The sequence below is a fragment of the Amblyomma americanum genome, chromosome 11 (genome assembly GCF_052857255.1).
Source record: "Amblyomma americanum isolate KBUSLIRL-KWMA chromosome 11, ASM5285725v1, whole genome shotgun sequence".
Lineage (NCBI taxonomy): Eukaryota > Metazoa > Arthropoda > Arachnida > Ixodida > Ixodidae > Amblyomma > Amblyomma americanum.
Genome location: NC_135507.1, coordinates 128338996 through 128348995, shown reverse-complemented (window position 1 = coordinate 128348995; position 10000 = coordinate 128338996). Strand labels below are relative to the sequence as shown.

At 51.2% G+C, this 10000-nt stretch overlaps 2 non-coding genes across 2 annotated transcripts; both read left to right on the top strand.

Annotated features, from left to right (window-relative positions):
* Positions 1 to 6290: 6290 nt before the first annotated feature.
* Positions 6291 to 8105, top strand: LOC144111571 (small subunit ribosomal RNA). The gene has a single exon (XR_013310098.1). It is a non-coding gene; the product is annotated as a small subunit ribosomal RNA (ribosomal RNA).
* Positions 8106 to 9665: 1560 nt separating this feature from the next.
* Positions 9666 to 9818, top strand: LOC144111648 (5.8S ribosomal RNA). The gene has a single exon (XR_013310128.1). It is a non-coding gene; the product is annotated as a 5.8S ribosomal RNA (ribosomal RNA).
* The last annotated feature ends 182 nt before the right edge of the window (positions 9819 to 10000 follow it).

Sequence of the window (10000 nt, the reverse complement as noted above, 5' to 3'; positions counted from 1 at the left end):
CTTTTCTTGATAGCATACCGATAAGAAACCAATTGTAATTATGGCCGATTTTACCATGACATGTGTTGGAACAATCAGCGGCAACAAGTGACTTTCTCGACATCATTTCTTTACATGTTTTCTCTAACATTGTTAATGCGCCTACACGTGCTACTTGGGGTCGGGTGAGACCCTAATTGATTTATGCTTTACTAATTGCGACGAACAAGACCCAGGTGTCTTGCTGAGTGATTTTAGTGACCACCTCTTGCTTTATTCCAAGATGGCGTGCACAAATCACTACACCTCGGTTCAGCCTGTAACACAGGAAAAAAAAAAATGAACACATGGTCTCCAATGTGTACTGTCTTTGCGAAATTGACCCTAATGTAGTACACAATAGTCGCAAAAAATAATAGAGCTGCGCTTTTACTGTAGCAATGTTAACCAAGGGCAAAAAAGCGCCAAAAACTTGCGAAAAACTTCTGCTTTAGTAAAGCGCATAAGAGGCCGAAATCACCTGTTTGGCATATTTAAAAAAAAAAATAAACGAGAGAGCTGTCAATTCTAGAACAGCATAAATAAGATAGGAATAAATTAGGTTCGGACGTATATAAATCTCGAATTCATCACTGCAGTGGAAGGTTCTAACGAATTCACTGCGATCCGCAAAAGACCTGGCGTACTGTAGAGGAAACTCTACAAAATACCGCAAACAGAAATCCCGGTTGATGATATCTAAACTGGGGCGGGGGGTACTAAGAGGCGAAGCTCTCGCCAATGTAACGAACAAACACTTTTCAACATTTGGAAAGTTTGATGTCGCTGACCAACGGACATTTTTTGCGCCAGCTTTATTTCAGTGCAGTTCATTCCAGGTTTCGCTATTGTTCGCTTATCTGGGCAGTCACTGGGAAATGTAATCTTGAAATGCCCTTTTTATTGCAAAAGAGATCTATTCGCTTTGTTGAAAATTTTTCAAGATATGACTCCACATATTCCTACTTCAGCGAGTACTACCTATACAAACGTTACACTGCCAGCGACAGTGTCGGGCGGCATTCCTGGAACTCGTAGCCAATCGACAACAATGTTTTTTGTTGTTTTTTTTTCCAAATTCACCTACGATATGGGTTTAGACGCACAAATATACAGAAACCAAGAAACAGAACCAACTCTGCTACGCAGCATTTGAACTGGAACCCATCCCGATTTAATTCATCTTTCCCTGTCTGCTTTTCGTAAGCGAGCGAAAAGTCACTTCCTGGGAAATGCACTGTAGTTTTTTATTTTATTTTTCCTGCTTATAACTTTAGCACATTTGTTTTAATTTTCTTGGTAGGTACACAGTTAGTTTCTACACATACGTTGCATCTGTGTCGGCTCTTGCAATGCTCTGTTCTGATTCTAGAAAAAAACAGCGCACACAGGACAGGGACCAAGGGAAGAACCGACGACGCGAGCGCTGACTTACAACTGATTTTATTAAGCGGAAAGTGAACACTATATATAGGAAGGAAGTAGCAGATACAATCAGAGGCAGTCAACGTCAAAGCGGTGTAAATGGCCGATAAAATCGATAAAACCGTAAGGGGTGAAGATAAAACAAGATAAAACTCAACAGATGACAAGCCATGGTGTAAAGAACCATAAAAACGCTAAGACACGTGAATAACACGTACAGTGCCTTGAATAACAAAAAAAAATTCGAATACAATCAACAGGTGGAAGGCATGTGAAGGTGACAAGGATTTAAGCAGTGTGAACAAAGTTTAACAACTGACATGCGCTTGAAACGGATAACCAGGCACATAACTCACACATTCATCCGTTTTCTTTTTTTCTTTTCTTGAGAGGTACGCCACTTCTTTTTCTGATAAGACTACAGATGGCGCACTGACGCAGTTGTATTTATTGGATTTTATGTTGAAGGCTTCCCTACTTATTTGATCCGAGTGGCTTCCTATGATTTTGCAGTTTTCAAATTCAGGATGACAAGCACTGCAAATTCCTATGCGGGCTGCTATGTGTCCTTTTACCCCCTTTTCCACATCTTTATTACGTTCCCGCAATCGGTCATTACTACATCTGCCCGTCTGACCAATATATTTGTCTCCGCAAGTTAAAGGTATTGAATAAATTACTTCCTTCTGACACGGTACGAATTGTTTACGATGTTTTTTGCTGCATGTTCTTGCTGTCTTGGAAGGAGGGTTAACGCGGTTGCAGATATTTGCAAGCTTTTCCGGAGCTGAAAACACCACCTTCACCTTTGCTTTATTCATGACTTCTTTCAGATTATGGGACAGAGCGTGGAGATAAGGGATCACTGCGACTTTTTGTTTCTTTTTTTCTTTGTCTCTACCTCCTTCATTTATCCTTTCTTTTCCTTTCACCCGCTTTTGAAGCTTCTGGGCGACGGAGATGAACAGGTGATTGGGATAGCATGCCCCTAATAACCTATTTGCGTTGTGTGTCAAAGCTGGAAAGCATGCTGTGAGGACATGATCTCTTGAGCGCGTTAGACATGCAAAGACTCGCGATTGCTCTCTTCACTAATTTCGAATGTGCTGAATGGTAATGAATCGCCGGTTTCTTATTACGTGGTTCATAGTTCCAACTAATGTGATGGACCTGGAATTCCAGCTTGATGTCAAGAAATCTGATAGTGCTGTCTACTGGCACCTCGTGAGTTACGATTAGAGGGAACATGGTCGAAGTGAAAGTATGCAAAATATTCTGAAGGTCTGAGTGGAACGCCTGCTTGTGGCTATTTATGACCACGAGATAATCATCGACATACCGAAACGTCCTTATAACAGATGAGCTGGGAAGGATGGAAGCCAAGGTCCTGTCTGTAGACGCCAGAAAAATGTCACTGAGTATGGGTGCTAAACATGATCCTATGGGTATTCCAGATTTTTGCAGGTAAATGTGCTCGTTCCATGCACAGTAGGTTGAGGACAGGTACCTTGAAAGTAACTCGAGAAAGCCTTGTACAGACATTTGCAGTGCTTGTCATCCTGAATTTGAAAACTGTAAAATCATAGGAAGCCACTCGGATCAAATAAGTAGGGAAGCCTTCAACATAAAATCCTATAAATACAACTGCGTCAGCGCGCCATCTGTAGTTTTATCAGAAAAAGTGGCGTACCTCTCAAGAAAAGAAAAAAGAAAACCGATGAATGTGTGAGTTATGTGCCTGGTTATCCGTTTCAAGCGCATGTCAGTTGTTAAATTTTGTTCACACTGCTTTTGTTCACACGTTCAGATGCCTTCCACCTGTTGATTGTATTCGGTTTTTTGTTATTCATGGCATTGTACGTGTTACTCACGTGTCTTAGCGTTCTTTACACCATGGCTTGTCATCTGTTGAGTTTTATCTTGTTTTATCTTCACCCCTTACGGTTTTATCGATTTTATCGGCCATTTACACCTCTTTGACGTTGACTGCCTCTGATTGTACCTGCTACTTCCTTCCTAAATATAGTGTTCACTTTCCGCTTAATCAAAATCAGTTGTAAGTCAGCGCTCGTGTCGTCGGTTCTTCCCTTGGTCCCTGTCCTGTGTGCGCTGTTTTTTTCTAGAATGACTACCCACCAACTCGCCCAGTCTTCCACATTGGTCTGTTCTGATATTTTTTTTGGTTTTTTTTTTCTAGGCGCGCATTCAGTTTCTATAGTTATGTTTTATTTGTCTTCTCTTGCACTGTCCTTTTCTGCGATTTTTTAGACGCGTTTTCTGAGTAATAAGAATGGAATGAACGTTTATACTTGAAAGTTGTGCTCTACAATTATTGTGGTCATTATAACGTGTATCTGCGTGTCTATATAAGTGCTCCTTGCTGTTGCGTTCGAGTGGTGCATAGGGCCCAGTCAGGCGGATTGATTTTCGCCGTTCGTCTGCCCTCTGCACCAAGGCACTGTGTTGTCGGACTTTCGTGAATAAAAAAAAGAAAATCTAAAAAAAAATACGCGTTGCCCCCTACACTACTCCAGCATCCGGAGACTTGGTGTGTTTCTCGCAAGCGAACTAATTGTGGTCAACAAATGTTAAGCTACAGGTTGCCGAAGTCACTAAATGACATTACTCGATGTGACATCGACGTGCTCACTTGTTTTTGTTTTGTTTTTTGAGAAACCTGCCTGAGATATTTTTGTGCGCCTCTATGTCTTTCTGTAATAAGCGGTGTACGGCGTTTTCTTTTTCTTTTACTGTTGCAATTGTATCTTTTTGGGTTTCTTGTTTTGAATTTGTATTAACCCCTGGTTCATTTATAAGCCTTCACTTCCGCCCTGCTGCAGCCTCTGTAACGGCACTGTGGTCGGTCAAGCTGACCCTGAGAAGCTTTTTCCCCTTGTATCTCTCACAACAATTGTATCTCCTTGTTTGTGGAAATAAATTCAAACTCAAACTCGTCCGCCTGCTTCTTCACTAGCCGAAGATAGAGGCGTTCAGGCGGTCTCACCTGGGGCGGACGCGATAGAGTTTTCAAGTTTTTGCCGCTCTCCCGCAAATCGGAGGCGCACGACTTTTCCATCGCAGGATAGGTCTCGGAGCGGCAAATCGTTTGGTGCCACATTCGCCTCTCTCTTCTTACCCCATCGAAAGATACAAGCGATAAGCGCTCGCCCCTGCACAAAGGACTCCTCGCCCCGGTAACGTTTGAGAATTTTTTGCGGCCGTACCAGGCATCGGAGGCGTGCGAATTTTGCATCGGCGTATTGGGCTGGAAAGCGCGAAGCTTTTGCCACCCTCTTCGCCTCTGTGCTTTTTATCTATCCCAAGATACGGGCGTTTAGGCTGTCTGGCTCGGGCACGGTCCAACGACATTTACAAACTTCGCGCTGGTCCCGTTAAGTCGGGCCGTTCAGTTTTTACATCAGCGTATAGCCCTCTGAAAGACGAAGAATTTGATACCTTTTGCGCCACTCTAGTGCGTCGCCCGGCGGAGTTATAGCAGTTCAAGAGAGGCCGCCCCGGCCGACCCGCGGAGGTCTGGGTACTTATCGCTGCATATATAAGGGGGGCATACCGCCGCGGCAGACGCGGAGGCGTAGAGTGCGCGCATCGTCGGCGAAGTCCGAAACGCGCCTCTCGCCGCCCCGGAGGCGCATTTGTGCATTTGGCGACCTCGGCCCATGGCATTTGCACGAGTTCGCGCACGATTTGTGCGACACTTGATCCGAAAGCGCCTCGAGTACGGCGTTTAGCGCGGCGGCAAAGTCCACGAGTACGGCTCGTGTGGTGCGCCGCGATGCCGGCCGCGCTGCCGCGCCCGCGATTTGGCCAGGTCCCGCGGCGGAACCGCGGTACCGACAGAGGGGCCGATAGCGCCACGGCAAAGTCCACGAGTTCGGCTCGCGCGGGGCGCCGCGAAACGCGCGCGCCGCGATGCCGCCGATGGGTGCCGCACGATTTGCGCGGCTCTTGCGGCGAAGGCGCCTCGAGCACGGCGCCAAGCGCCACGGCAAAGTCCACGAGTTCGGCTCGCGCGGGGCGCCGCGAAACGCGCGCGCCGCGATGCCGCCGATGGGTGCCGCACGATTTGCGCGGCTCTTGCGGCGAAGGCGCCTCGAGCACGGCGCCAAGCGCCACGGCAAAGTCCACGAGTTCGGCTCGCGCGGGGCGCCGCGAAACGCGCGCGCCGCGATGCCGCCCGATGGGCGCGCACGATTTGCGCCAAATTTACGGCGAGATCGGCACGAGTACGGCCACTTACCAACCCACGGAGGTCTGGGTACTTATCGCTGCTACTATATGGGGGTCCTTGTGGCACTGTCGGTGGCGTGCGCCCGAGCGCGCGCGCGCCGTACGGGTCTTGATATGCGGCCTCGTGCCCAGCGTGTCCCCGTCCCGTGGACCCCACGGCATTCGTCTGCAGCCTCATCCGCGTCTGCGATAGGGGCTGGTTGTCGGACGACGCTGTTCCCACGTGTTACGAAGTGTGTTCCGTGCTACCCGGACTCGATTCCGTGCGACTGCGCCGAAGACGCGGGCGTGTCCCGTCGTCTGGCGGCTAGGCCGTCTCGGCTACGCAGCAAGCGCCGTCCAGTGCCTGAACGCCGCGGCCCTAGCGGCCGCGTGCGCACTGGTGGGCGCGTTACAAATGCTTTGCCTAAGGGCGCGTGCTCTCTTGCCGCGCGGTGATAACCGGGCCTTCGGGTCGGATGCCGCAGCGAGCTCGAACGATGCACGGGCAGCGAGAGCTGCCGCGAAAAAGATGCGCGTCGCGCGCCGAGGGGTGAGAGGGGCCCCGATCGGCCGCGACAGGGCTCCCTTGAGGAGCGACAAGGGTTTGCCTATGCATCTACCTGGTTGATCCTGCCAGTAATCATATGCTTGTCTCAAAGATTAAGCCATGCATGTCTAAGTACATGCCGAAATAAGGCGAAACCGCGAATGGCTCATTAAATCAGTTATGGTTCCTTAGATCGTTTCTTTCTACTTGGACAACTGTGGCAATTCTAGAGCTAATACATGCATTGAGCCTGAAGGCCTTTGGCTGACGGGCGCTTTTATTAGACCAAGACCCATCGGGTTCTGCCCGTACTCTGTGGTGACTCTGGATAACTTTGTGCTGATCGCATGGCCATGAGCCGGCGACGTTTCTTTCAAGTGTCTGCCTTATCAACTTTCGATGGTACGTTACTTGCCTACCATGGTTGTTACGGGTAACGGAGAATCAGGGTTCGATTCCGGAGAGGGAGCCTGAGAAACGGCTACCACATCCAAGGAAGGCAGCAGGCGCGCAAATTACCCACTCCCGGCACGGGGAGGTAGTGACGAAAAATAACAATACGGGACTCTTTTGAGGCCCCGTAATTGAAATGAGTACACTCTAAATCCTTTAACGAGGATCAATTGGAGGGCAAGTCTGGTGCCAGCAGCCGCGGTAATTCCAGCTCCAATAGCGTATACTAAAGCTGCTGCGGTTAAAAAGCTCGTAGTTGGATCTTAGTTCCAGACGAGTAGTGCATCTACCCGATGCGACGGCTCGGACTGAACATCATGCCGGTCCTCTCTTGGTGCCCTTCATTGGTGCGTCTCGAGGAGGCCTGCGCTTTTACTTTGAAAAAATTAGAGTGCTCAACGCAGGCGAGTCGCCTGAATAAACTTGCATGGAATAATAGAACAAGACCCCGTTTCTGTTCTGTTGGTTTTTGGAATACGGGGTAATGATTAAGAGGGACAGACGGGGGCATTCGTATTGCGGCGCTAGAGGTGAAATTCCTGGACCGTCGCAAGACGAACTACTGCGAAAGCATTTGCCAAGAATGTTTTCTTTGATCAAGAACGAAAGTCAGAGGTTCGAAGGCGATCAGATACCGCCCTAGTTCTGACCATAAACGATGCCAACCAGCGATCCGCCTGAGTTACTCAAATGACTCGGCGGGCAGCTTCCGGGAAACCAAAGTATTTGGGTTCCGGGGGAAGTATGGTTGCAAAGCTGAAACTTAAAGGAATTGACGGAAGGGCACCACCAGGAGTGGAGCCTGCGGCTTAATTTGACTCAACACGGGAAAACTTACCCGGCCCGGACACTGGGAGGATTGACAGATTGAGAGCTCTTTCTTGATTCGGTGGATGGTGGTGCATGGCCGTTCTTAGTTGGTGGAGCGATTTGTCTGGTTAATTCCGATAACGAACGAGACTCTAGCCTATTAAATAGGTGCGGGGTTCCCAGCACCTTACAACCTTCTTAGAGGGACAAGCGGCTCCTAGCCGCACGAAACAGAGCAATAACAGGTCTGTGATGCCCTTAGATGTCCGGGGCCGCACGCGCGCTACACTGAAGGAAGCAGCGTGTCTTTATCCCTGTCTGAAAAGACTGGGTAACCCGTGGAACTTCCTTCGTGATTGGGATAGGGGCTTGCAATTGTTCCCCTTGAACGAGGAATTCCCAGTAAGCGCGAGTCATAAGCTCGCGTTGATTACGTCCCTGCCCTTTGTACACACCGCCCGTCGCTACTACCGATTGAATGATTTAGTGAGGTCTTCGGACCGATGTCCGGCGCGGCCTTTCGGTTGCGCCGGTCTGTTGGAAAGATGACCAAACTTGATCATTTAGAGGAAGTAAAAGTCGTAACAAGGTTTCCGTAGGTGAACCTGCGGAAGGATCATTACCGGATTGTGCTTGTCACACCCGGCGCCGCCCCCGCTTATAAGCGGGGGAAGGCCTCAACAGCGGAGTTGCGAGATTCTGATGCCGCATCTCTGCAAAAATTGTTACGCCCAGCGGAGGTCCGTCACCAAGGGAATGTCGGACGGACTGCTTCCGTGGGTTCGAACGGCGTAACGCACCAATCTGGTGGGCTTTCGGTCTTCGACACTCGTTGTCGGAGAGACTCGAACGTAGCCGGTAGGCTGGCCGAGGGAAAAGGCCGGCCCGCTGCCAAGGGAACGGCGGCGGCTGCTGCGAAGTACGAAAGGAACCGCAGCTCGCTGGCTCTCGTTAGAGTTGCGACCGAGTCGGTAGGCCGGCCGAGGGAAAGGCCGGCCCGCCGCCAAGGGAACGGCGGCGGCTGCTGCGGAGTACGAGAGGAAACGCGGCTCGCTGGCTCATGAGAGTCGCGACGGAGTCGGTAGGCTGGCCGAGGGAAAGGCTTGCCCGCCGCCAAGGGAACGGCGGCGGCTGCTGCGGAGTACGAGAGGAAACGCGGCTCGCCGGCTCCGGAAAAGTAACTCTTCGCAACAACGCGCGCGCGGCGGGACGCGTGCGGCCCAGTACTTATAAGGAACGGCCGCCGCAAGAGGTCTCGCAGTGCGGGCGCGATGTCTGAAGCCGTGGCGGCGGGGCGAAAGGAGGCACCGGGAAAAAAAGGGACGAGGGGTTGTAATCCCGCATTTTGAACGCACCTGCGGCAGCGGGGTTCTCCTGCTGCTTCGTCCTTCCCAGCCTTCGAGTAGTCTGCCGGTGCGATACCGAAACGCCGTCCATGGCACTGTGGCCGGTGGACTCCTGTTGCGGGAGTAGTCTGACGAACGCCCGTCTGGCGGCTGTCCAAGTACGCGCTGCGTAGCCACGGCTAGGCGGTGCCTGTCTCTTAAGCGAAGCAATGATGTGGCGAAATGGTCGGATAGGGCGCAGCACGAGGGCGCACCCTTGGGGCGGCGGACTCGAGGGGCATTTCTGAGCGAAAAATGACCCCTTCCCCAAAGAGGGCGCAGCGGTGGGCGGCAGAGAACCGTCCACACAGAGCTACCGCTGCTTGGGAGTCCGGGGGTGACGTCGCTGCGAACACAACGGCAGAACAAACGTGCTCGGGGAACGGCGCAAAAGCTCTGTGTTATTGCCCAATTGATGACGAAGTTACCGGTGTGCTTCCTGGTGAACCGATGGTCGTCGGACCCGTGCGACCGCTTAAAGAAAACGGGCTGAACAGCAAACCGTGAACAGCAAAAAAAACGGCACCAGCGAAGACCGGAACTTGAGAGCGCCGTTGCACGTCTGCCTTAGGGTTGCCAAATGCCTCGTCGTCTCTAGCGACGCGCAAGCCATTGTCGCACACAAGCTTCGAAGAGACCTTGCTCGCCTCGGCTTTGAGGCACCGCGCAAGCATGCCGAACGGACGGCTGCTGGAACGTGGAATTGTCGGACGAAACTGCAGTCGGGGAGGCCAGGGGAGGAGCCCGGTGCCTAAAACCCTGGTTGTACTGTACGGAATTGAACAAACCAAATGCACGACTCTAAGCGGTGGATCACTCGGTTCTCGGGTCGATGAAGAACGCAGCCAGCTGCGAGACTTGGTGTGAATTGCAGGACACACTGAGCACTGATTCTTCGAACGCACATTGCGCCCTTGGGTCTTCCCTTGGGTTCGTCTGTCTGAGGGTCGGATCATATATCAAGAGAGACGCCGGCGCCCGGGGATGGCGCGGCCGGCGACTCGTTTTGACCGTGTCGGCAAAGAGGACGGCTCTGTACGAAACGCCGAAGATCCCTCGAAAGACTTTGCGAAAGAGGAGAGTGGGTCGAACCCTTCAGCCGCGCTCCAAGCGGCCGAGTCGGGTCGCCCTG